This window comes from Lissotriton helveticus, chromosome 8 (assembly GCF_964261635.1).
Source record: "Lissotriton helveticus chromosome 8, aLisHel1.1, whole genome shotgun sequence".
Taxonomy (NCBI): domain Eukaryota; kingdom Metazoa; phylum Chordata; class Amphibia; order Caudata; family Salamandridae; genus Lissotriton; species Lissotriton helveticus.
Genome location: NC_136069.1, coordinates 1,571,707,105 through 1,571,735,038, shown reverse-complemented (window position 1 = coordinate 1,571,735,038; position 27,934 = coordinate 1,571,707,105). Strand labels below are relative to the sequence as shown.

Genomic DNA, 27,934 nt, shown 5'->3' with positions numbered 1-27,934 from the left:
ATTTTATTCTTTTCCCCATAGGTCTTAGTCCCGTATAGACTAAATCTTGATCACAGGTAATGCGATAACTAAAGTAGACCAATTCACAATAGAGCCTAGAGTAATATCGGATCACTATTGCATCACACTTTCCATCACTGACCACACATCAAGCAAAAAACAACCATTATGGGGGTTCAATGATGAAATAATTTCCTTTCAAGATAACATCAAAACAATTACAGAATCTATTCATAACTTTCCCTTAGAGAATAAGGAAGGTGAAACTTCAGACCTCACACGGTGGGAGGCTCTAAATGCAACAATATGAGGTGACATCCTTAAGATAAGATCCAACATTAATAAAGAAGCCAATTCCAAACTAGCTCAGCTGGAGAGAGAAATCGCAGACCTAGTAAAAATACATACCACTAGCAAAGACAGCAATACTCCCGGTACAATCCTAAATAAGAAATACGAATACAACAAAATCATTAGTACATAGGCTGGAATCTGGATTAATAAACAGAAAAGCATTAAACTTTGTGATTCTAATAAGTCTGGCAAATCACTAGAATCTTACTTAAAGTTCAAACTTCAAAGATATGCCATCAACTCTTTGAAAGACATGGATGGTAAAATTACTACCAATACTGATAGAATATTTGAGCTCTTTAGAGAATTCTATCAGGAACTATATGGGGAAAACACCAAAGTTAACCACTCAAATTGCAAAACGTTTTTAAACAGCATCAAACTACCTTCTCTCACAGAGGAAGAAAAAACCTCCATTAATGGACCGATCACAGACAAAGAAATCTTGGATGCCATTTAAGATCTCAAGACCGGTAAAGGTCCAGGCCCGATGGCTTTAATGCCACATTTTCCAAAACATTTTCCATGTCCCTAGTTCAATTCCTTACTAAACTATACACAAACTTCTCAGAATCTGGCCAGGTCACAGGCAACCCAGCCAAAGCAATCATACCAGTACTACTCAAGGAAGGGAAGGATCCACTGAAGAGTTATGTCTTTTATTTTTTAATCCAATGGCAAAATAATAAATAATCCAAAGACAATACTCATATATTTTAATTTGCTACATCACAACCCATTGGCACAGTAAAACTGAGGTTTCCATCCACACTTCTTAACCTCAAGGTGGTTAAAGACAGTGGTGGAAATGATGAATGGAGAACAGTCCACACAGATGTCAGCCTAGCATGTATCCAATCCTCCACCTCCCATTCAGAATGAGATGTGAGAGCAAGATGGCCACTTAAGTTTTCTTCCCGATTTTTTAAGGAGACAACCATCTAAATCCTGGACAAATGCAACAGATTCCACATGCAACTCACTAAGAAGACACCTTCTGCTCGTTACCGCGTTGCCAACAAACCTGGCTGCTTACATGGGCTGCTCTGTTCCTACAAGGGCCAATCCAAACACAATCAATCCTTAAACATCACCATTTGACCTTCAAAAGCCATGTGGGGTGCCCCGGATGGGATCGGATCACGGCATCAGCATGGTGGGACTCATCTGAGCGCTGGGGCTGGTTGTGTCAAACCTTTACGCTTGTGAAAAAGAAGCATTGGGGGTCCAACATGCAGAATTCACTTGTGGGCTTATGAACGGCCTGGATTGTCTTCAATTGACCCTCTGTCCATCCTGATTGGCAACAACCTGTGGGGCTTATGCGTGAAGGGTTGCCACATTTATAAAAAAAAACAATGCTCGCACCAGCAGTTCTGGAGTTGATGCCACCTGCCATTTTGTGCTTGCATTGGCAGGCAGGTGTAGTTCTGGAACCTGGAAGCAACATATGTGACAAGCTAGTCTCACTGAAGAAATAACCTCTGCTATGGGGCTCAGAACACAATACAGTTTATGGCTGGGCTACTGGTATAACCGGAGGGTGAGGGTTCCCTGCCGGCCCTTTTTTGGATGGAGTATGGGCAGACACTTGGTAAGCTGACATCACTTTGATCACAGGTTGGTATGCACTAAAAATAATGTGTCTCATCAGCGAGGGGACTAAGAGAAAGGGCACCACGACAGTTGAACTGAGTGAGTACTGAGAAAGGCTGGGCCTAGGTGAGTCACCATTATTGTCTGAGGCCACTTCCTTATAAATCAGGGCAGAAGTCAAATGGTTGAGGGTGATACCCTACTTAACAGCATGAAGGGATTTGCTGAAGACTGACAACACATAAATTACTATCAAAATATGGAAACAAGATCAGTGTAAAGTAAATTGTCATTTGATGATAAAGAAACCCCAAGGCAAATGGGGACACGGTGATAATGCAAGGTGAAGAGGATCAGACTGATGAAGCTGGAAACAACAGTGGCAAGGTGTAGGCTATCTTTCTAGAAATGAAGAATAGCCTTCAAGCTATTGATAACAATATCTCTAACCGCCTCAAACAAATGAAAGAACATGCTGAAGGGATTGACCTCACAGAACATCGAATATCTGATCTGGAAGAGTTGAAATAGCTTCTAATGAATCTTTGCTGAAAAAGGAAAAGGTTATGAACATTCCCAACATGAAAAACAAAGATTTGGAGCCTAGATTGTGCCATCATAACATTAGAGTAGTAGGTCTGCCAGAATCCAGTACCAATGGAATTCAAAGACATTTGTAAGACACTATTGATAAGTCTGATTGATAGAGCATAGTCTTCTGCCATTTTAGTTATGGAATGAGCATATTGTCATCTGGCTGGTATACCTCCACTTGTCGCATGTTGGCTCCTGCCCAACTATGCCCATACACTGCAGGAGCGAAAACAACCCCGTTCCTCTGAACCCACCACTCCGTGGCTCACACCGTAAATAATACCATGAACCAACGAAGTGGTTAGGGACAGGGGGCGGGAATAAGGGAAGGACAAACAAGGGATCCTAGGTCTTCTTCTCCAAGGGAAAGAGTCCTTCTGCCAGGACCATGTAACTCCACGTGCTGTATTACAGGGGACTGGCCAAATCGCCGTCTGCCACACAAAAAACAACACAATGTCAATATCCCAAATACACAAGCCCTCTTTCTCTTCTCATGCCCCCACACACCTCCCCGTAACACTCCTCCTTACCCTCAAAAGCTGTAATGATCGCCGGGTGGAGTGCTCCGTCCAGGAGTAAATGCAGAGTCCGACAGACAGATAGGGGGGGGGGGGACCAGGGGAAGATAGGGCTAAGCAGCTGGGGATTGCTTCAGGAAACTGAAACCAACGGGGGCCAAGGGGGGGAAGAGGAGGAAAAAGTCGTGAAAACGACTAAAAAAACCTCCAATAGCAAAGTCACCCAGAGTCTTCCTTTCTTTTAGCCAAACGAGGGTCCAAAACAAACAAACACAGGGGCTGAAGCTCAGAAGCAACACAATCTTCGTTGCGCGTCGACTCGAACGCGAAAGCGCCCAAACCGGCACTCCGCCTCCGCACAACGATGCGGAGAGCCTGCAAAAGATGCGGAAGTGCGGGGCAGATTCAGAGCACACGACCACACCAGGAATCACCGGGTGATCCCGCCGGACCACCGATTCCAAAGTAAGAAGCGCCGGAGCCCCAGCCACTCCTTAATCCCAGCCGGGATAAAATGACTCAAACTGCCCAAATAAATGGAACTACACATAGAACATAAAAACGAGACAAAACGAACAAACACAGGCTAACAGAAAACCAACACACAAGGACAAGACCAGGGGAATCCAAAAGGGAAATTAGAGTCAAGAACACAATGCAGGGAAATATCACGAGCCCGTGAAATAAATCAGTATTCCCCAAAAGTACTATAACTCCCAGCTAGGACCAGGAACCACAATGCTAGATAACGAGCACCAGAGACAGGGGAAATCAGCCTTTTAACCCCACCTAGCGTCACATGGGCTTCGTTATACATGGCAAGAGAAAGAGGACTGTGTAGGGCAAAGGCAAATTCCTAACAGTATCCCCTCCCAACGATCCTCCCCACAGGGCAGGGCTTAGACGGATGTTGACGATGGAACATACGGACAAGACGAGGAGAGTGTACTCCCCCAGCCGGCTCCCAAGTCCGGTCCTCGGGGGCATACCCTTTCCAATCTATCAGATAGAAAAGACGTCCCTTGCGTCTTTCTGAATCCAGGATAGCCCGGACCTCATACTCCTTCTGTCCATCCACAAGAATAGGGGGAGGAGGTGGCAGGACCTGTGAAGAAGGCACATAAGGCTTTAGTAGGGACGTATGAAATACGGGATGAACCCGATAGTCACTGGGCAGTTCTAACTTCATGGCCACAGGGTTTATGATCTGTACTATTGGGAACGGTCCCGCATATCTAGGTTGTAATTTGCGAGAGCCCCCAAGCCTCAGATTCTTCGTAGCCAACCATACCTGGTCTCCAACATGATAAGCAGGTGCAGGGATACGATGTTTGTCCGCATGCAACTTCATAGCAGCCTTAGCTGCCAACAACTGCTCCCGGGCAATATCCCATATCTTGCCCAAACGACCACACACATCATCTATGGCTGGCACATGCCCAGTGGGCTGAATAGCCAATGCCCTGGGATGGTAACCTAATGAACAGAAGAAGGGTGTCATACCCAAGGCCGAGTGCTGACTGTTGTTATACGCAAACTCGGCAATGGGAAGAGCCATAACCCAATCGCATGCCAGTGATGCCGTCAGACACCTAAGATATTGTTCCATAGTCTGGTTTGTGCGCTCGGTCTGGCCGTCAGACTGTGGATGATACGCAGTTGACAATCTGACGTCCACCCGCAACACTGAACACAGTTCTCTCCAAAAATGGGAAACGAACTGAGCCCCCCTATCTGTCACCACTGCAGAAGGCAACCCATGTATTCGTACTATTGAAGACATAAAAACCAAAGCCATCTCTCTGGCTGTAGGAATCTTCGGAAGAGGAATAAAATGGGCCATCTTGGTAAACAAGTCTACCACCACCAAAATAGCAGTGAACCCAGAAACAGAAGGAAGCTCAGTCACAAAATCCATGCTGATGGTGTGCCAAGGTGAAGGAGGGACTTCCAGAGGTTTCAGCAGACCCGATGGTTTACTATGTAAGGGCTTACTGATAGCACATACCGGACAAGCCGTGACATACCCCTGAACATCCTTAGCCAACGATTCCCACCAAAACCACCTAGCACACATCTCCTTCGTCTTTGGGATCCCAGGATGTGCCACCAGGGCAGGTGAATGGCACCATTCCATGACCTGATCTCTCAGTGGAGGGGGTACAAACAACCGATCCTCATAATATAATAAGTCATCCCGGAATGATGCCTGGGGCAAAGACACCCAAGGCGTAAGATCCATCCTGCGCAACTGGTTCTTTACCGACGCAGTGAACGCCTCCCCATCCACCACCCCGACAATCCTGTCTTCAGATATCATGGGCCTGCTCTCCTTCTCCTTACCCTGTTCACTGGAGTCTACATGGATACGAGATAAGGCATCAGACTTGACCTGCTGTGCTGCTGGCCGATACGTGATAATGAAATCGAACTCATTAAAAAGAGAACCCACCGCATTTGGCGTGGTGTCAAGGCTCGCGCCGAACGGAAAAACTCCAGATTCTTATGGTCCGTATAAATGGTAACGGTGTGCCTCGCCCCCCACAGATAATGCCTCCATTCCTCAAAGGACAACTTAACTGCCAACAGCTCCCTTTCTGCCACAGTATAGTTACGCTCTGCAGTCAGCAGGGTCTTGGAGAAAAAAGCAATAGGAAGCATACAACCAGTCTCGACCTCTCTCTGGGACAGCACTCCACCAACTGCACACAACGATGCGTCCGTCTCCACAAAGAATGGCAGAGCCGGGTCAGGATGGATCAACACAGGTGCCGATGTAAACGCCCCCAACAGCCGCTGGAAAGCCCCCTGCGCCTCTGTGGACCACTCAAAGGATACACCCTTTCGCAACAGCTGAGTCAGGGGAGCCACGATGTCCGAAAAATGAGAGATAAAACGCCTATAAAAGTTGGCGAATCCCAACAACACCTGTATATGTTTTACAGACGTTGGAACCGGCCAGGTGAGTATGGCCTCGATCTTTCTTGGATCCATCCGAACCCCTCCGGCAGACACCACAAACCCAAGGAACTCCACCTGCGTAGTGCCAAATTGGCATTTCGCCAGTTTTGCATATAGGTTATGCTCCCGCAACTTGCGTAGGACCTGGATCACGTGCTGCTGGTGCTCAACCCCTGTCTCAGAGAAGATCAAGATATCATCCAGGTACACTATCACACTCCGATCCAAGAACTCCCGAAGCACCTCATTTATGAAGTACTGGAATGCCGCCGGTGCATTACATAGCCCGAACGGCATTACACAGTACTCATAAAGGCCATGCTTCGTTTTAAAAGCCGTCTTCCACTCATCCCCACTTCGCACACGCACCAAATGATAGGCGCCCCGCAAGTCCAACTTGGTGAACACCTTTGCGCTGCGAAGCTGATCTAACAACACGGGGATGAGTGGAAGAGGGTACTTGTTCTTGACGGTGGCTTTGTTTAACGTGCGATAGTCCACACATGCCCGCAAAGTACCTTCCTTCTTCGGAATGAAAAAGATAGCCGAAGAAACAGGCGAACATGATGGACGAATAAACCCCAGACGCAACATCTTGTCGAGATACACCTTCAGGTGCAACTCCTCCGGCTCAGAGAGAGCATACACTCTACTGCAAGGAAGAGGCGCCCCAGGAATAAGATCGATCTTACAATCGAATGACCTATGTGGGGGTAAACCCTGCGCCTTTTCTACGTCGAATACCTCCCTATACTCCTGGTATTGCAAAGGTATTGCATCCATGTCAGTAGCAGCACAAGATAACGACAACTCCTTTTCACCTGCATCTCTGTAGCAATGTTTTACACAATACAAGGAATCAAGAGACACCAACCTTTGTACCCAATCTATCCTGGGATTGTGCTCCTGCAACCACGGCACACCTAAAACCATCCCAAATGAGGGAGCATCAATGAGATCAAAACACACCATCTCGGAGTGTCCGTTCTCACATACCAGACACAGAGGCATCGTCCTCTTTGTAATTGAACCCGATGTTAATTCGGTGCCATCAATCGCCCGCACAGGTTCGGGTTGATCTTTTATGCAACAAGGAACCTTCAATTTGTCAGCCAACGTGATATCGAGGAAATTCCCTGTAGCCCCCGAATCCAACAATACCGACACCGGCACTCTACTCTCTCCTCCAAGTACCAAATGCGCATTAATGATGAAATGTCTAGGAGCCCTGTCTACTGCCCCAAGCACCTCGTACTGTCGCTCCTTCCGTTCATGGTACAAACAGGCCACCTTCTTTCCATAAGATGATCCAGAGGGTTTCACGGGACATTCCCTCGCAAAGTGCCCACCCTGGCCACAATACAGACACAAACCCATCTCTCTCCTTCGTTTCTTTTCTTCATCGGACAAAGGCCCCCTTACTCCGCCTATCTCCATTGGTTCAGAGAGACCCTTTGTCTCACCAGCTCCCAGGGGCTTGTGATCAGGCTTCACAAAGCCTCCCCGAGACACCTGGTAACGACTCTTCTCCCCCCGTCTTTCCGCCAAGCGATGGTTCAACTTGACCACTAGATCGATAAAAGCTGCACAATCAAGTGGGGGGTCTACTACCTGTGAGACTATGTCCTTAAGATCTTCGGATAATCCCTGATAGAACAAAGATGTTCTCTTATCCTCGGGCCAATGTGTCTCCGACACCAACCGATTAAAGGTGGAGATATATGTCAATAGGTCCTGGCGTCCCTGTCTTAGTTTCAGACGTTCTGCGTCACTTGCCTGCATAAAGGCATGTTTCGCGAACAGACCGCGCATCAGTTCTTTAAATGCCGGATAATTAGTCAACACCGGATCATCCCTGTCTACTAGGGGTATAGCCCACTGTGCCGCTGTGCCAGCCAGGTATGATATTGTAAACGCCACTTTGGCCGAATCATTGGGAAAAGCAGTTGGTTTGCACATGAAGTGCAGTTGGCATTGGTTCATAAAAGTGCCAAATTTGGCACTATCCCCTGCGAACCTCTCTGGTGGCGCCAATGGTACAGGTACAGGAGTGTTCACAGTAACTGATACCGGTACCCCCCCACTAGCTCCCTGCCCTGGCCCACCTGTGTATTGAAATGTGGCTGGTTGTATTACCGGGGACTGAGGTGTCCTAAGCTGCACCCTTTCTCTACTAAGTAGTGCCCCAACCTCCTGCTTCATGGCCACATTTTCCTGTCGTAAATCATGGATCTGGCTTTGAAGTGCAGTCAAAGCGCCCATGACATCCTGTAAAGTGGGGGATGTACCTGCCGTAGCCCCCACATCCTCATCCATCGTCGCTCAGGCAGTGCAATTATTACGTGGGCTCGTTATTCTGTTGGCTCCTGCCCACCTATGCCCATACACTGCAGGAGCGAAGACAACCCCGTTCCTCTGAACCCACCACTCCGTGGCTCACACCGTAAATAATACCATGAACCAACGAAGTGGTTAGGGACAGGGGGCGGGAATAAGGGAAGGACAAACAAGGGATCCTAGGTCTTCTTCTCCAAGGGAAAGAGTCCTTCTGCCAGGACCATGTAACTCCACGTGCTGTATTACAGGGGACTGGCCAAATCGCCGTCTGCCACACAAAAAACAACACAATGTCAATATCCCAAATACACAAGCCCTCTTTCTCTTCTCATGCCCCCACACACCTCCCCGTAACACTCCTCCTTACCCTCAAAAGCTGTAATGATCGCCGGGTGGAGTGCTCCGTCCAGGAGTAAATGCAGAGTCCGACAGACAGATAGGGCGGGGGGGGGGATATATATGTGAAAAACAAGGGCCCCCTGAATAGAAATAATGATTCCTAGGACAGGGAAATAAACAGGTATGTGAAAAAATTCCTAGGCAATCATAAACAAGAAAACTAATGCAAGGAGGGACGGACGACTAAATAAATGCATATACATACAAGTACTATTTATTTATCAAAAAAACCATATATTGTACACAGAGTTGTTTAAAAAAAAAACAGTTCATAAATCACAATAGACACAGTGAACAATTCATAAATCACAATAAACACAATAAATTATTAAAAACAGTAATAAGGCATCAATATCAAAATAGAACAACAATTAATAATAAAACCAGGGGTGGCAAATTTATTTCGACGCGCGTTTCGGCGTGCAAGACAACGCCTTCTTCAGGAGCCACACAATTTTCTGCAATGTAACAGAAAAATACATATTATAACAAGCCTATTTTTTGATTAAAATCATTAGTTAATGCATTACTACTTTAGTCAAAAATGTTTGTCCTCCACTCCTTAGCTATTTGACACTATTTGTGTAACACAAGGTTATATTCAACACAGCACAATAAAAAACAGCATGATTAACATAAGGTTAACATAATAAAAACCATCTGTTAATACATAACTATTACTTGCAAAGAAATTATTCTAAACCATACATTTATACAAAAAGAACATGGGTTCATGCAATCATCATATTTGATCTACCGAAAATACAAAAACGTCTATGTCCTGTTATATTTAGCAAAGACATTCCTTATTGTATCAAAAAACCCAATACATAGAGTACATGTAATTGGACTTACTAAAATCAAGGATGGGGAATGATTATCTTCGTGCCCTTTCCTAATATGGCTACAATTCCTAACGTGCACCGCAGAGAGTCCACAGGGAATAGGGTATTTCTTACATCAGTGGTAAGTTTACCTATTTATTCAAGGATGGGAAATACCAATGAGAAAATTACAAGGCATATTCCGTTAGAGCTAACTAACCAAAGAGTGCCTAAATTATCTCACCTTTTTAATCATATCCAAAGTTCTTTGATTAATGACATCTGACTTGCAATATAAGGTGCAGCGCGATAAGTAGAAGAATAAAAAATGGTTTTATCTGTGTTAAAAAAAGGGGAAAACACGATAGTGCTAATTAACATATTTTTTATATATGTAAGTGCATGATGCAAGCACATATCTTGTTATTCAGTGAATCCTCTATATACACTTTCAAACTCACCAAAGAATTAGTTTTTCACGGTGCAATCTTTAAAGCCTTTCCAAATCGGCTGTAAGTTGCTTCCTTATTTGTAGTTGCTCGTGGCTCAAAACAGGGTAATGTCGAGCTAGTCTCTGCAGGGAAAAATAAATAAACCAAGCAGCCCTGAGTTAAATAGGGCAGTAGTTCTACCATCATTCTCACTTAACTGAGCCGTTTACGATGGCTTTGCAACGTTTATAAAATAAACGGAGACACAAAGGTGCTAGTTTAAATACAACCGCTTACCGTAAAAAATTTTTTAAAACAGATTATAGTTCTATCCAGCGTCTGGCGTCTGTTATGTGTAAATTCACAGCTTTATGGAAGCGTCCCGTAGAAAACGATTAGCACTTCTACTTCTTTTCTCTCTGTTTACATAAACACTCGTTGCTCAAGACAGGATAATGTCGAGCTTGGAGTCTGTGAAGAAAAGGAATACAAGTCGAGCCGCCCCAAAGATTAATAAGATCAATAATGATAAGGGCGCTATCGTTCAGCTCTAGTTGCACAGCGAGGGAAAATAAACCCACAGTGCAGATCTGCCACGTTGTAAGGCTTACCAGTGGAGTTTCACGTGCGTGACGACTACTCCCATCTAGCTCCGGCGTCCGGCGTCCGGTGAAAAAATGATGACTAACCCTGCCAAGATCCGGAAAGGCTGAAATACCTTCCGGCACTGACCACGTGTCTGCCCAGGTGGAAATTTTAAAGGGATAATGCAGATTTAAGGCTGAATACGGAGACCGATCGTTTTGGACAAAAGCCTAAGCTAGGCATTTCAACTTCAGAACAAAGGTTTACATATAGCATAAAATATATGCGTTATATTGCCAAAACAATCCTAGCATTGCCAAAACAATCCTAGCATATATAAAGATCGATTCCTGACCATATTAAATAAGGTCCTAGCCTATTATTTAATTTAATAGCGTAATGGCATTAAATGTGAGCAATAATTAATGCCATACCATATTAATGCGCGACCATATTAAGTGAGGTCCTAGCCTATTAATTAGGGTAGTGGCACTATGCCACTAAGCATGAACAAGGAACCAGGTATGTAGAGGGAATGGTTTGTTTAAATAAACAAGCCAAACAAGTAACTAAAGATCAATGAATTTATAAAAAAATCGCGTTTTCCCATGGCATTTCAGAATTTAATCCCTTTGCAAAGGTAATGGTTTCTCAACAAAAGCCTGTGACATGTGGAATTGCAAAACCACAAATGTCACATATTTTATTCTATGCCCCTGTGGGTTAGGCTATGTTGGCGAAACTTCGAGATCGGTTCAAGTCCGACTGACAGAGCACAGATCCGCGATTAAAACCGGCAAGGTTTTGGCGCCTCTAGTGAAGCACTACTTGGAACACAATCACAAGCCTGACGAATTCCAGTGGCGCATCCTAGAGAAAATTAGAGTTCCAAATGATAAAGGTGGTTGCGCTATTCGCAAAAAGCGCGAGGTCTATTGGATTTTTGTTTTTAACACCTTTGCAAAGGGATTAAATTCTGAAATGCCATGGGAAAACGCGATTTTTTAATAAATTCATTGATCTTTAGTTACTTGTTCCTTTTAAACTGTTATGCTTTTATGGCTTGTTTATTTAAACAAACCATTCCCTCTACATACCTGGTTCCTTGTTCATGCTTAGTGGCATAGTGCCACTACCCTAATTAATAGGCTAGGACCTCACTTAATATGGTCGCGCATTAATATGGTATGGCATTAATTATTGCTCACATTTAATGCCATTACGCTATTAAATTAAATAATAGGCTAGGACCTTATTTAATATGGTCAGGAATCGATCTTTATATATGCTAGGATTGTTTTGGCAATGCTAGGATTGTTTTGGCAATATAACGCATATATTTTATGCTATATGTAAACCTTTGTTCTGAAGTTGAAATGCCTAGCTTAGGCTTTTGTCCAAAACGATCGGTCTCCGTATTCAGCCTTAAATCTGCATTATCCCTTTAAAATTTCCACCTGGGCAGACACGTGGTCAGTGCCGGAAGGTATTTCAGCCTTTCCGGATCTTGGCAGGGTTAGTCATCATTTTTTCACCGGACGCCGGACGCCGGAGCTAGATGGGAGTAGTCGTCACGCACGTGAAACTCCACTGGTAAGCCTTACAACGTGGCAGATCTGCACTGTGGGTTTATTTTCCCTCGCTGTGCAACTAGAGCTGAACGATAGCGCCCTTATCATTATTGATCTTATTAATCTTTGGGGCGGCTCGACTTGTATTCCTTTTCTTCACAGACTCCAAGCTCGACATTATCCTGTCTTGAGCAACGAGTGTTTATGTAAACAGAGAGAAAAGAAGTAGAAGTGCTAATCGTTTTCTACGGGACGCTTCCATAAAGCTGTGAATTTACACATAACAGACGCCAGACGCTGGATAGAACTATAATCTGTTTTAAAAATTTTTTTACGGTAAGCGGTTGTATTTAAACTAGCACCTTTGTGTCTCCGTTTATTTTATAAACGTTGCAAAGCCATCGTAAACGGCTCAGTTAAGTGAGAATGATGGTAGAACTACTGCCCTATTTAACTCAGGGCTGCTTGGTTTATTTATTTTTCCCTGCAGAGACTAGCTCGACATTACCCTGTTTTGAGCCACGAGCAACTACAAATAAGGAAGCAACTTACAGCCGATTTGGAAAGGCTTTAAAGATTGCACCGTGAAAAACTAATTCTTTGGTGAGTTTGAAAGTGTATATAGAGGATTCACTGAATAACAAGATATGTGCTTGCATCATGCACTTACATATATAAAAAATATGTTAATTAGCACTATCGTGTTTTCCCCTTTTTTTAACACAGATAAAACCATTTTTTATTCTTCTACTTATCGCGCTGCACCTTATATTGCAAGTCAGATGTCCTTAATCAAAGAACTTTGGATATGATTAAAAAGGTGAGATAATTTAGGCACTCTTTGGTTAGTTAGCTCTAACGGAATATGCCTTGTAATTTTCTCATTGGTATTTCCCATCCTTGAATAAATAGGTAAACTTACCACTGATGTAAGAAATACCCTATTCCCTGTGGACTCTCTGCGGTGCACGTTAGGAATTGTAGCCATATTAGGAAAGGGCACGAAGATAATCATTCCCCATCCTTGATTTTAGTAAGTCCAATTACATGTACTCTATGTATTGGGTTTTTTGATACAATAAGGAATGTCTTTGCTAAATATAACAGGACATAGACGTTTTTGTATTTTCGGTAGATCAAATATGATGATTGCATGAACCCATGTTCTTTTTGTATAAATGTATGGTTTAGAATAATTTCTTTGCAAGTAATAGTTATGTATTAACAGATGGTTTTTATTATGTTAACCTTATGTTAATCATGCTGTTTTTTATTGTGCTGTGTTGAATATAACCTTGTGTTACACAAATAGTGTCAAATAGCTAAGGAGTGGAGGACAAACATTTTTGACTAAAGTAGTAATGCATTAACTAATGATTTTAATCAAAAAATAGGGTTGTTATAATATGTATTTTTCTGTTACATTGCAGAAAATTGTGTGGCTCCTGAAGAAGGCGTTGTCTTGCACGCCGAAACGCGCGTCGAAATAAATTTGCCACCCCTGGTTTTATTATTAATTGTTGTTCTATTTTGATATTGATGCCTTATTACTGTTTTTAATAATTTATTGTGTTTATTGTGATTTATGAATTGTTCACTGTGTCTATTGTGATTTATGAACTGTTTTTTTTTTAAACAACTCTGTGTACAATATATGGTTTTTTTGATAAATAAATAGTACTTGTATGTATATGCATTTATTTAGTCGTCCGTCCCTCCTTGCATTAGTTTTCTTGTTTATGATTGCCTAGGAATTTTTTCACATACCAGGGCGGGGGGGGGGACCAGGGGAAGATAGGGCTAAGCAGCTGGGGATTGCTTCAGGAAACTGAAACCAACGGGGGGCAAGGGGGGGAAGAGGAGGAAAAAGTCGTGAAAACGACTAAAAAAACCTCCAATAGCAAAGTCACCCAGAGTCTTCCTTTCTTTTAGCCAAACGAGGGTCCAAAACAAACAAACACAGGGGCTGAAGCTCAGAAGCAACACAATCTTCGTTGCGCGTCGACTCGAACGCGAAAGCGCCCAAACCGGCACTCCGCCTCCGCACAACGATGCGGAGAGCCTGCAAAAGATGCGGAAGTGCGGGGCAGATTCAGAGCACACGACCACACCAGGAATCACCGGGTGATCCCGCCGGACCACCGATTCCAAAGTAAGAAGCGCCGGAGCCCCAGCCACTCCTTAATCCCAGCCGGGATAAAATGACTCAAACTGCCCAAATAAATGGAACTACACATAGAACATAAAAACGAGACAAAACGAACAAACACAGGCTAACAGAAAACCAACACACAAGGACAAGACCAGGGGAATCCAAAAGGGAAATTAGAGTCAAGAACACAATGCAGGGAAATATCACGAGCCCGTGAAATAAATCAGTATTCCCCAAAAGTACTATAACTCCCAGCTAGGACCAGGAACCACAATGCTAGATAACGAGCACCAGAGACAGGGGAAATCAGCCTTTTAACCCCACCTAGCGTCACATGGGCTTCGTTATACATGGCAAGAGAAAGAGGACTGTGTAGGGCAAAGGCAAATTCCTAACATCGCATCCCACGGCATATTACATCCCGATTCTATGACAACAGGAATGTAGAGTTGCTTTACATAGAGCCAGGGAAAAGGGTCAACTGGAATACTAAGTCAACATCCTGGCCATATTTCCAGACATCATAGCTGGAGGAGGAGCAGGCCGTTCAGGAGGCCACATTTTTTTTATGGTATACTTTGCCTAGACATGCCACACTTATTCAGACTGTTAATTGCATATAGATGTGGAGGATGGTCAGAGAAGCAGGCAATGCAAAGTTTTACTCCCCACTATAATATACCTTTATCTACTAGTTTTAACAGTTGGAATCTCTTGATATGTATGAAATATGTGGCATATTCTGTGTTCCACCTGTTGTCATTGTTATGTTTACAGTTTTTATGTTTACGTTTCAAAAATCACAAATACCAATTGAAAAAAGAAGACCCTTTGTAAATTGCAGAGGGTACTGCTCAGGTTTCTCGACAAATTTTGTTAAAATGCAATGCCCAAATCATGGCTTTTACTTTTTAAATACAGCAGCAATATGATAATATATCCATAGATAATACTCATATATCTTAGATTCTCTTACTTCACAACCCATGATATGATGAATCCTTCAATGTCAATTATTCCAAAGTTAATGTATCCATTACTGACTATCTTCTGAGTAGTTTTTCCATTCTTAGCCAAGCATTAAGATGTTTTCTCAGCAAGCAAAGTCGTTCATGACAACGTTTCTCAAAGCAGAGCACCGGCTTTAATGATGCACTCCATTAAGCAACTTTAGTTGTAACATGTGAGACCGGACATCCTTGCCTTAGTATTCCCTCAGATTTATTGTCTTTACTCTCCTCTTTTGGCTTAACTTGTTTTGGTGGCATAAAGACTCTGTGCACTTTTCCTCTGTTAACCAGTGGGAAACTGCGTGTGCTCTCCCCTTTAAACTCAGTAAAATTGGCCTACACCTAATTAGTACATTTAATTTGCATATAAGTCCCTAGTAAATGATACTACTACAACTACCCAGGGTCTGCAATATAAATGCTACTCATGGGATGTAGCATCTACTAAAATAGCACACTAAAACATGTCTCAGGCCTGCCACTGCAGCCTGTTGTGCAGTTTTAAACTTCCATTTCGACCTGGTAGAATAAACCTTTTGCCAGGCCTAAACCTTCCTTTTAATACTTATAAGTCATCCCTACATTAGACCCTAAAGGCTCATAGGGCACTATGCGTGATTTTTAAAGAGTAGGACATTAGTACTTGAGTTTTACATGTCCTGACAGTGAAAGCTAATTTTCACTGTTGCAAGGCTGTCTCTCCCATATAATAACACTGGGTTACCTTATTATAGTTAATAAGTGATAACTTCAGTTTGGGAACAGATAGAGAAATGTTTCTTCCAATCAAATGAATTGTAATTTCAAATCCTCTTCAATGGTAAAGTCAGATTTTAAGTTACTATTCTGAAAATACCACTTTTAGAACTTAAAATACAAAAACAAGGTGATGGATGGAATCCATTCCCTCCATCACTGTTTTGAATACTTTTAGAACTCTGGCATTTTTCACCCTAAACCAAATGTACCTTTCTGCCAGTGTCCATGGCCACACGACTGTGAATGGCTCTTCTGTGGTGTTTTGTGTATTCCTTCTAGACATAGGGACTAAAGGGCCTTGGGTGGGGGTAGGGTGTTGCTCTCCTGTACAAGATGTTCTAGAGAGCTTTTCTCAATACCTTCCTGAGTTTCAAAGGAGAGCCTCGGGGCTTGCCCACCCACATCCTGACTTGTAAGGACTGCCTGGCCTGTCATTGGCAATTGTAGCTCACACCTAGGTCTGCCTGCCCTTTGTTACTCGAGACAGTTTGAAACCAAACCCGGTAAAGCGGGAAGGTTAGACAAAGTGGGCACACGCACCCACAGGCTGGCATTGGGGATAAAAGTGGCACCTTCAGAACCTCTCAGCAGACAATTCTGAAAAAGGACTGGCTGCTTTATGAAGAAGGAAGATTGGACTTGCTTGCCTTAAACCCAGGCTCCCCAGATGTGACTCCCAGGGTCAGTTGGCTGATCTCCTGTTTGAGCTACAGGGACACAACAAGTGAGTTCTACCTGGAAATGTCAATCTGACCAGCACCAACTGGATCTGCGTAGACCTGCCTGAGCTCTGCTGCTGTCTTCTGTTGGAGTGCTTTTTTTGGAAAAAAATCATGCACCGGGCATAGGGCTAAATCTTAAGTTATGCAACAGCTGTAACATAGATTATTAAATAATCATGAACTTTATACTACAATATTTGCAAAAATATATCATTTTTTTATTTTTATTTCTGTTGGAATGATATCTGAGATCTAGGTGGAGACCCAGAAGTTTCTGGGCTCTTCACAACTGTGAATTAACTGTTTGCATGGACGGCACAGAGGGTGACCTTGTAGGAAATGACCACTGTTCAGGAATCGAAGATGGAGTTGGAAACCTTCTCTTGTAGTCCAACAGCATATATTGCATGTCATAAATCAAAGAGGACGACATACAGACTACTGTAGCATTCACGATAAAAAGACAGCAGACTTGTGAAGAGTGCAGATGAAGTTTATTCTCATCAAAGGATTCCATCCACCAGCTGAGTACGCAGCACCAACTGACTTCACATCCAAGCATTCACTAAGCAACAACTCTATGACATATTAACATTCTAATCAATGATGTATCTGGAGCATACAAGAACAGTGGGGAATAGGGGCAATTGCCATAGAGAGGAGAACTAAGAGATATCACACATCTCCCTCCTTTGACAAACTATATACATGACACAGTAGCAAGGAGAACAACAATTATGCATAATCGTTAAGATAGCTGGGACGTTTAATCAGTCTTGAAGATCGACGATGTTCCAAGACATCCCTGTTTTGGAGAAGGTTGTTACTAGGAGAAGAACCAAAATCAAAAGCATTTGAACAACTGTTACCATCTTTAACACATTGATCATCGATTTACCCTTCAAAACCACCACTCTGTTGAGGTTCCATATGTGATGATCCTGTGTTTTCACAGCATTGTTAAAAACCTTGATGACCAACATAGACTTTAGGTACTTGGTAGTATTGCCACTCTTCACACGAGGCTCAAACCAATTCTTACCACGGATGCTAGTGAGAAGGGCTTGGGGGCAGTACTGCAACAGCAGGGTTAATTGGGTATGAAGACCATCATGTTCTTGTCTGGGGTTTGAGAGAGCCAGAGACTCGTTATTCTGTGGTGGAAAGGGAAACTCTTGCTGCTATCTGGGTGGTAAAAAAATGAAAGAAATTGTTGTGGGGTGTAGACTTTGAAGTTAGAACTGACCAGAAACCTTTGGTTGAGATTTTGGATAAAAAGGGTCTGGACTTGATTTCGGGTCGCATTACCAAGTGGATCATGGGACTACAAGAGTATTCTTTTTCCCTTAAGTACATCCCAGGTGTGGAAAACAAGATTGCAGATGTTCTTTCACGCCTTGTCTCCATTGAGAATTGTGAGGGCGACGATGTAGGTACAGGTAGTGACTGGGTGTGTGTGTGTGTGTTAGATCATGGGCATGTAACAGAAGATAGGTGGTGTGTAGAAGTTGAACCGGATACTACTCGAAAAGAGGTGATGTCTTTGCTGCAAGGTAATTGGGTAAGTGCTAGAGTGGGATCAGTCTCCACTAGACCTTTTTGGTATGTGAGACATGAACTGTCTGTTGATAGGAAATTCCTCCTAGTAGTCACAGGAAGGAGTTAGTGGATTTAGCTCATGCCACGCATGCTGGAATCACTAAAACTAAGGAGAGATTACGCACAACATACTGGTGGCCTGGCATGGACAAGTTCATAGAGAGAGAGATACGTGAGTGTATTCCTTGCACTTTAAGTGACAAATCCAAGTTTCCTAGGGTACAACCCATGACTTTGAGGAGACAGCCTAAACGTCCCTGAGAAGATGTTGCGTTGGACATCTTGGGTCCTATTCACAATAGAGGTTCTCAAGGATTTCTTTTGGTGATAGTGGATATGTACTCTCGGTGGCTGGAGGTATTATTCTTGTCTAACATTGATACTGGAAGTATCAATAAATGTTTAAAAGAATTGTTTTCCAGGGAGGGGATTCCAGGGTTAAGCGTAAAGTCAATGGAAGTTTTCTCACCTTTCTTTTGTTAAAGTCAATGGAAGTTCTCTCACCTTTTTCACCGGATTTCTGTTTGGGAGAGGAGAGCTTTCTTTATGCTGGGATCCTCTGAAGCTGCAGACTACGCCAATGTAGCATTCATGATAAAAAGACAGCAGACTTGTGAAGAGTGCAGCTGAAGTTTATTCTCATCAAAGGATCCCATCCACCCGCTGAGCAGGCAGCACCAACTGACTTCACATCCAAGCATTCACTAAGCAACAACTCTATGACATATTAAAATTCTAATCAAAGATGTATCTGGAGCATACAAGAACAGTGGAGAATAGGGACAATAGGCATTGAGAGGAGAACTAAGAGATATCACAACTACCTCCTCTTGATATTCCCTAGGGTAGTCCTGGGGAGGATCATAGTCCTGCTCCCCTTCATATCCTTCTTTCGAATTGCCCTCCTGGCACTTGACGTGCAGCTCTGAAGGGCTATGGGCATAACCAAAAGGTCCTTATTCGTCTGAATCTTCCTCTTCTAGGAGGTGAGAAAGTAGTAGGGGGGTCACCTTGCTAGGAGAAGTGAGCTCAGGAGTTATCTGACGCTTTCTGACCTTTTCTCCGAAGATTTTCACTGCCGTAGACGAGGTCGTCGCCGATGTTGACATTGGCATCGACGGTGCTGTTCTCGATACCGTCGTCATTACCGTCAACGACATTGCCATTGATGTCGTCATCGCTGTCAAAATACTTCTTGTTGCCGCCCTCATCTTCGTCATCGACAGATAGCTTAGTCGTCACTGCTGCCATAGCCCCAGTCGTCTCCTCCGTCGTTGATGGAGGCGGAACCGTGGTCGTCAATACCAGGGAAGCTCTCGTCGACGATCCCGCCATTGGATCTGTTGTAAGCTGAAGAGACTGGCCCTTGTCACTCTCCATCGATGATGTCGATGGCGGTTTCTTCGTCTATGGTGTCGTCAACTGCTTCGTCAACGGTGTTAATTTCTTTGCCTGTTTTTCCTCAAGAGGAACAGAGGAGGGTTTCTTGAACATTTTTCTCCTTCAGGAGGGGAAGAAGGTGGAACAGAGAAGTGTGGCTCACCGATTAGAGTGGCAGACCCTGAGGCAGAGGTCTGGCCCGGGACCAGGGTTCAATTCCTGACGCGGCACGGTCTTGGGCTCAATGTCCACGGACTCGATAATTCTCGCCTCGTGCCTACTCTAAACATTGGTCCCACTCTGCAACTCTGGGCAATAGCTTGCTTAAACTCCACAACGGCCTCGAAAGCGCTAGGATGCCTGGCTTCACCTTGGGGGTGCCCAGTAGGGGGCATCTCACAGGGAAAGCCAGGAAGGGTTCCACAGCGGTATACAGCGCCAGGATGCCTGAAAGGTGATTGTGCGCTTTACAAGTATACATACATTTACATTTGATTTCCTCACTCCACTTTCTCCTGTTTTAAGTCCTTTCTTCTCCTTTTCACCTCGGTGAGGAGATTTAGTTGGACTGAGCCTGTCAGACCCATGGGAGGTCTTTTTAGAGGCTTCTTGAGGGCGCTCCTCTGAAGAAGTAGGGTCAGATCTTCCCCTTTTTACTGATCTTCTAGAAGCAGATGAGGCCTCATCACTGTCGTCACTAGAGACCGGTTCTCTCCTGGATTTTAACTTCTGGAGCCAGGTAAGGAGACGTCCCCCACGATCCCTCAAGGTTGTAGTTGAAAGGGTATGACATACCTTGCAATCCTTGACTTTGTGGTCAGGATACAAGCAGTATATACAATCCATATAAGAGTCATCCACAAAAGGCCTCTTTTTAGAGCAGGTGGCACAATCTCTAAAAATGCCTTTTTTCTCCTTGTCTGCTATGATGAACAGAGAACAGGCCAAGATTGTAGAGTAGTCTGGAAAATATAATGTTGAAAAATTATCTCAAGAGTAGTAGAATAAAGAACAACTGAGCACAGCTCAGTGGAGACTCCCTAGTACAATGTGCGGTAGAAAATCTGAAGGTCTGAGGTTCTCTCAGGAGGGTTCTAGAGGGTGAGGCTGATCTGATTGGTTGTTGATATTATTTGGTCTATTTTACAAAAAGAGGTGGATATGTTACAAAACTGGAATAGGCCCAGGCCGGGTTTCTAGTTTGTAATAGCTTTGCATTGCTATTTTTTTTTTATATTTCTTTTTAATTTTCATATATAAAACAAAATAAAACAAAGACGTATCTGGGACATCACACTCTATTACAACGACCAGCAAACATTTTGGATATCAGGATATCGATAAACAATGTGTGGGGCAAACGAGACACCGATGCGTAAATCATTAAATTTTGGCGACTGCATACAATTAGGTTGCTTTAGATGCTCTACGGTGCTCAGTCCCCGTCACCCACCAGGACAGGATAAAGCAAGGCGTATCGTCCCTAGATACGGAAAAATACAGTCAGGATAATCGACAAAAATATACTCGCCACAGCCTACACTAACTACACTAACACCCATCCCCCCACCCTGCACCCCTGCATATGGCTTTCGCCGAACCCCAACTAGCAGTGTGCCTGTCGCCCCATCTAACTAAATACTAAAAAATAGAAAATGGAGGAGGGCACATTCGTACATGCCCCCAGCCCCCTCTCCCCCGCCAGAACTAAGAATCCCCAGGAGTAAAACCACAAATCTATTAAAAAGCAAATATATTGCTCAACAGGGGAAACTATAAAACAGCGCCGGACCTCCCACAAGAATCACGGTAGCCAATCCCACATCCATCAAGACCACAATGTCAAATCCTGGCAATAAGTCTTATCCTTGTCCCTTCCGATCGGACACGTGCACCCCTTCCGGACGAATCGCCGCCTCCACAGGATAGTCAAAGTACGAGAAAAGTGTAGCAAAGTTCAAACTGAGGCGAGGCCAAGATGTAAAGTCACTGAGAACTCCAGCAGGTCCGAAGACTCTCCCAACCACCATAAACTCCCAACGTTGTTTCCTCTGCCATCTCCGTGGAACTGGCGGATAAGGGAGAGACGCGGTTTCAAGCCCAAAACAGTTTTCAGCAGAAGTCTCCGGAAAGGGGCAGCGATGCCCCACAGTCAGCAATGATAGTAAGCTTAACCTTCCTTTTAAAGCACCGAACTCGGTCTGAGCGGCCATCACATCAGCCAGCGGCTCCGACACCTCTCGTCGCACGGGGCCTTCTTCCTCTCTCAAAATGGCTAGCGCGGGTACCTCAAGCTGCCTCGTGATGGAGCAGGGCCCGGTCTAATACTCTCATTTACAAACGAATTGGCTATCATTTTTGCGGATAAGGGCATCCATATGAGTATGGAGAGCCCCAATGGCAGCCAGCACCGTTCGCAGCGACGGTCCACTCTCAGTCCGCTCCACAGCTCCTAGCCCAATGTCGACCATATTCACGTCCCTCAGAAAGCTCGGTCTTCCCGGGGGGACAGTCAATAGTGGAACGGACAATAGCAGAGGGGGACTCAACGTTCACCGCTTTTTTGGTCTGCGTTCCGTCACCACAAGCGAAGATCCCAACCCGGCGAACGCCGGCGAGGGGGCAACCGGGCCACCGGATCCGGGACCTCCGCCCACAGCCTCAGTCGAGTTTCGTCACCCCTCCTTCAATGTTTGCAGACTTGGCAGACCGCCATCAAAATCGGGTCAAGAAAACCTCCACAGAAACAGACTGGACCCTGCCACACATTCACGGCCGATGTTGTTCAACTTGAGCCCGGCAGGGCCATTACTCGAGACCCCGGCTCCTAAGCTGGGCTAGGCCGCAAACTTTCACACGACGTAACTCGGTCCACCCGACCGGTAGAAATCTCGGGATCGCACCATTGAGCTGCCGTCTGGTTCATACACACGGAGGTAGAGCGCAAACTCAGGATAAATTACAGGATCATCTGGCAGGAGATGGAGGTCAGCAGAGCCGGGAGCCTATGCAGCCATCTTGTTCGGTAACGTAGCTCCTCCCCTGCATTGCTATTTTTTATAAACATGATGTGAATCTATGAAAGTTCCAATACTGGAGTCACATTGGTTCCCATCAACAAAGGTGAGTACCCTGTAGCATGGTTATATCGTAGATTTTAACAAATGAAAGCCATTCCAGTACACATAACTTGGGGCGAATTCCTTCCACCTTCCAGCGTATAATTCGTAATGTATTAACTTTGGCGAGTGGGCAAGTAGTAATATGAATAGCCGTTATGTTCAAACCTTGCAAGGGATGCGCACGGGGCACAGCCACAGGTAGGAATTCTATATCCCCCAGGGTGCTGAGGGCCTCAAATCTATTAGTACAATTTAGTAAGGGTATTTGCCAATTGGGAGAATCACGAAGAGTTCTACTGGTTAATGCAAATAGCCTAGAGGTAGTTGCACAATCAGTGAGTCAGTGTGTAAAAAGTATTCTGTGTTTTAGGATGTTATCTACATATATTGGAGCCCTGAAGTTTAGCACTAAACAGTCCCTTGCAATATCCTTATGTCCCTGTCCCACCTACCCAACACCCTGTATCATTATAATTTCCCCTGCATTCCCAGTTTCAAGATATTTCTATAGCTGTGACCAGGTCTTGACTGAGCCTGTCTTCAATGGAGGAACACAGTCAGTATCAAGACATATGGGAAAGCTACTGGAGGACGATCAATGTATCTTTAAGGGGAACCGTCACTTCCTCTGCTCCTCCAGGGTGTCCAGTACGGTTAGATCTCGTGGGCGCCATTTCTTTAGCTGGCTTAGTGGGGAAGGGGTCAGCGGATTGCATAGTCGAATTCCTTCTTGGATGGGGTACAATAGTATGGGTGGACTCCCTCTGTGGTTTAAACCTGACACCAGGACCACTGTCCAGCCTTGTTTGAAAGCAATCTGTGGGCCCGATTCACAGACCTAATCTGAGACAAAACCCTAAACGTACTACTTTTGGTATTCACAGAAGGCACTTACTACTTTTGGTATTCACAGAATGCACTTACTACTTTTGGTTAAACTTACTACTTTTGGTATTCACAGAAGGCATTTAGTATTAGTAAAGTTAGTTTACTACTACTAAATGCCTTCTGTGAATACCAAAAGTGGTAAGTTTAACCAGAAGGCATTTAGACACAGTAAAGTTAGTTTACTACTACTAAATGCGTTCTGTGAATACCAAAAGTAGTAAGTTTAACCAAAAGTAGTAAGTATATTCTGTGAATACCAAAAGTAGTAAGTTTAGGATTTTGTCTGAGATTAGTTCTGTGAATTGGGCCCTGGATGAATTGGTATCAAGTTAGAAAATGCATTGGGCCTGCTATTAGATATTTTATTTGAGTCATACTGGCTGGCGAGTGATCTCTCAATTGACGCAAATCGTTTTATAATTGGGTGAAGTTTTTCATCAAAAATCGAGTTGAGTAAGAAGATCATGGCATCAAGTTCTTCTGCATTAAGGGGTCCCTCTGTTTGGGCTGCCTGGGACTCACACTGAGCTCTTCTCAAGGATTCTCAAATCCTTAATACAGCAGCCCCTTTAGTGACCATCACTGATTTCCTCTTTTATTTCAAAGGATGGTTACTGTATGGGGTTTCAGGTGGGTTTAGGCATATAGGGGCAACAGCAGATGCAGAGTCAAGGGGCCCTCTATCTATCGGAGAGGTATTATGTAGTGGTGGTGTAGGTGAAGCAGGGTGTAAGATTTTACTAAGCGCAAATATCACCCGAGGGTCTCAAAGCGCTAGCCTAAATGCAGAACATGACGAAAAGAGAAAGGAGGGAGCTGGCAGGGAGAAAGGAGAGATCAAAACAGCCAGGTTTTAAGAATCTTACGAAATTTTCTGTGGTTGATTTCCATCCGTAGTTGCAAAGGGAGCAAGTTCTACAGAGTTGGGGCAAGGTATGAGAAAGATCTCCTGCCATTCCCGGTAGTACGGATCTTAAAACGGATTGGAAAATGTTTATTAGAAGACCTGAGGGTTCTGGTGGGTTAATACCATGTAAGTTTTTTTTGCAGGATAGCGTGGTCCGTTCCCATAGAGGTTTTTGTGGACCAGGCAGTTGGTCTTAAAAAGTATACGTTTCCTGATGGGAAGCCAGTGGAGAGCTCTCAGACTTGGGGGTTTCCATAATCAAGCTGACTGATGATTAGTCCTTGGACCAGCGCCATCCTAAAACCAATTTGGACCCATTGGAAGATCTTGCGAAGACTGCCCATTAGTCTATAGCAAATGCCCGTCACATGATTAACATGGTCTGTCATGGAGAGATTGTTATGATTCATCACCCCAAGGTTACGGACCACCGATTTGGGAGATGGACAGGGGCCGATATTGGGAGGCCACCAATCACTCGACCACAGGGTCGAAGCCATGCAATCTGATCACTCTAGCTAGAGGAGCCCCATATAGATTGAAGAGCGTGGGGCTTAGAATGGAACCCTGGGGTACACCCTTTTCTATCACTTGGCTATGAGAGACAAAGGTACTGATGAAACTTTCGAAGATCGATCAGTTACGTAGCTCCTAATCCAGTTCAATGCAGTGCCCTTATTCCCATCTCACACAGATGGTTCACAAGCGTCCCGTGGGAGATGGTGTCAAAGGCAGCTGATAAATCAAGTAGGACTACAATGGCTGACTGACCAGCGTCAAGGGAGAGTCTGATTTTGTCGACTAACTCTGACAGTGCAGTTTCCATGCTATGAGCAGCCCGAAACCCAGATTGGGAAAGATCAAGCAGTTTATTACTCTCTAGAAAAGTTGAGAGGGTTGTAGTAAAGGAGGTGCAATTTGCCTCATATACAAGGTGCTTACGGGTCTATCACAGATCCATGGAGAGTCTACGCTCCACCAGTATTCTTTCGTCGGAAATTGCCCCAACTGCTTTGGCCAACATAGTTTTAATTGCAGTAGAAGTAAGAGATGATATACTGGCCCCAGGTGCCTTTCGTTTAGCCATTATCAAACAATAGAAATTTGGAGGCAAAGCACCTCTAATCTAAAGGCTCGTGTCCACGTAAATATCCTAGATTTATCAGCCCCGGCCTTAAAGAGGGGGGGGGCCTAGCCCAGCCTCTTCTGTGCTCTGATGGGTGCAGACGGGCTCTTGAAAGTGCTGAGTAAAAGTAGAGCAGACTCGGGTAGTTACTGGTATTGTAACTGAGTTTCTCACTATAAAAGAAATTAGAGGCTTTTATAAAGGAACCTTTTTAAAAAATCACTGCACATTGAAATTTGTGCAATATTAGTTGTGTCTACTGTTAGGACTTAGTGAGGACTAAATGAACGTCAGATTACATATTATTAAGTAAAACCACAACATGTTAGGAGGCAGTATACTCTTTTCCAAATTACTGTGCATACATACATATAACTCGTGCATTCCATGGAATGATATACAGTATAGGACTCCTAAATTTAGCAACAACTTCCTCATTAAAGTGGTGACCTCATGAAGCAATGGTAAGGTTATGCTATGTGACACATTGGGTAGATTTGAGAATATTCCTGCAATAGTTTAAATTAGGTGTTTTATTTTTGTATTGTGAAACATAACTAGTCATTTGTACGACTTTTTCATCAATTAAGATCAATCATAGTAAGAACTTAATTTGGAAACAATCAGCCACCTCAAGCTGAAGTGTATAGTGTTCCATATTTGGAAGGGCCCATCCTTCACTAATCAGACCGCGACACAAATTATTTTTTTTGTTTTGCACCCCCTCCAGTGTCCACATAGTCAGTTGTCTGTGAATTCCTGTTACAAAAGTATGAAGATGACACATAATTTGTTTGCAGCTCTGATAAAAATAAGCATTGAGGAAGAACGGCTCTATGAATCAAGTTCATACACCCATTTTTTTTAGAGATCTTGTATATTAAAGGACAGAAGTTTAATTTGAAGAGTTCTCGTGTAGGATTGTTATTTGGATCTCCAACTCATTTACTCTTAGGGCCTGATGTAGGGCTTAGTGGCTATGTTACTCCATTACAAACATGGTGGATATTCCTTCTGCCCTTTTCCAAGTCCCATTGGATGTAATGCACTTGTAATGAGGCTGACCTGATGTCCATCAAGTTTCCATCTGCCAAACTCTAAATCAATGTTCTTTGATTACCCACACCATTGGCCGACCACTGATAAACCTTTTTCCCCTGAAATGTCATTTTTTGTGAAAAAGGACTTGAGGAAGAATGGCGAGGTGGGGAGGAGATGAAGGCTGCTAAGACATCGGCCCCCTTGCAAAGCGAGGGTCAAAAGTACAGGAAAAATTGTCATGAGGGGAAGAATGAGAGATAGATGTTGGAGGGGGCTAGCTATAAGCAGCATACCTCCAATATGTACTTCCGCCCTTCTCTTCAAATGACGCCAACATCAGCCACTTCTTATTTTTTCAGTGATTTCAGTGCTTATAGTTCTGCAGAAGCTCAAGCCTTGCTCCTTCAAAGAGGCATCTCCTACAAAGTGGTGTCTGTTATACCTGCTGCGAAACTGCCACAATGGTCAGGTGTAGGCACCTCATTTGGTTCTGCAAGGCTCTGTCACACCATCTATCCTTCCTGTCCCTCTAAACATCAGTTGTCTGTATTAGAGAGCCTCAGATTGGAGCCTGCAGTCGTATTTATTGACAGAACTCCTGGTTAAGCTGCTATTGACATTCCAATAAATGTTAGAGGTAGGAGTTAGTTCCCTCTGTCACAAAGTTAGTAGCCGTTATTATCCAGCCAGCACTTGTGTTCAAACCCTGGAAAGCAACACATACAATTGGGAAAAAACCCAATAGTTTGCACGAAGCTCTCAACCCAACCCCAAAACACACACAAATGCAAAAATATACTCCTTGTGATATGCAAATATACTGCACCTAAAAGCTAAACCCAATAGCTAAACCTTTGTTTTCCACCTATTCTGAATGCAGGAGATGTCTTAACTTCCCATAAGTAAATGAATTTCAGGTGCCACAAATGTGCTGAGAACTTGGAATTCACAAAATAATTCAAAAAGCATTCCTGGCAAATTGTGACTTTCAACACTTGTCAGGAAGATTCTGGGACTCCTCTGAAAATTCTAAAAAGCTGGACATTTCCACCAAA

The 27,934-nt window shown here is 43.9% G+C and overlaps 1 protein-coding gene and 2 long non-coding RNA genes across 3 annotated transcripts in view; 1 reads left to right on the top strand and 2 right to left on the bottom strand.

Annotated features, from left to right (window-relative positions):
- Nucleotides 1-27,934, bottom strand: part of CHRDL2 (chordin like 2) — a 632,837-nt gene that overhangs the window by 6,182 nt on the left and 598,721 nt on the right. The window lies entirely within an intron of this gene.
- On the bottom strand, nt 9,869-10,685 carry LOC144772061 (uncharacterized). The gene is made up of 3 exons (XR_013599626.1): nt 10,629-10,685; nt 10,048-10,488; nt 9,869-9,924 (listed from the first exon to the last, which is right to left on the bottom strand). It is a non-coding gene; the product is annotated as an uncharacterized LOC144772061 (long non-coding RNA).
- LOC144772060 (uncharacterized) lies at nt 12,138-13,800 on the top strand. Its single transcript, XR_013599625.1, has 5 exons — nt 12,138-12,195; nt 12,336-12,776; nt 12,900-12,993; nt 13,086-13,206; nt 13,604-13,800. It is a non-coding gene; the product is annotated as an uncharacterized LOC144772060 (long non-coding RNA).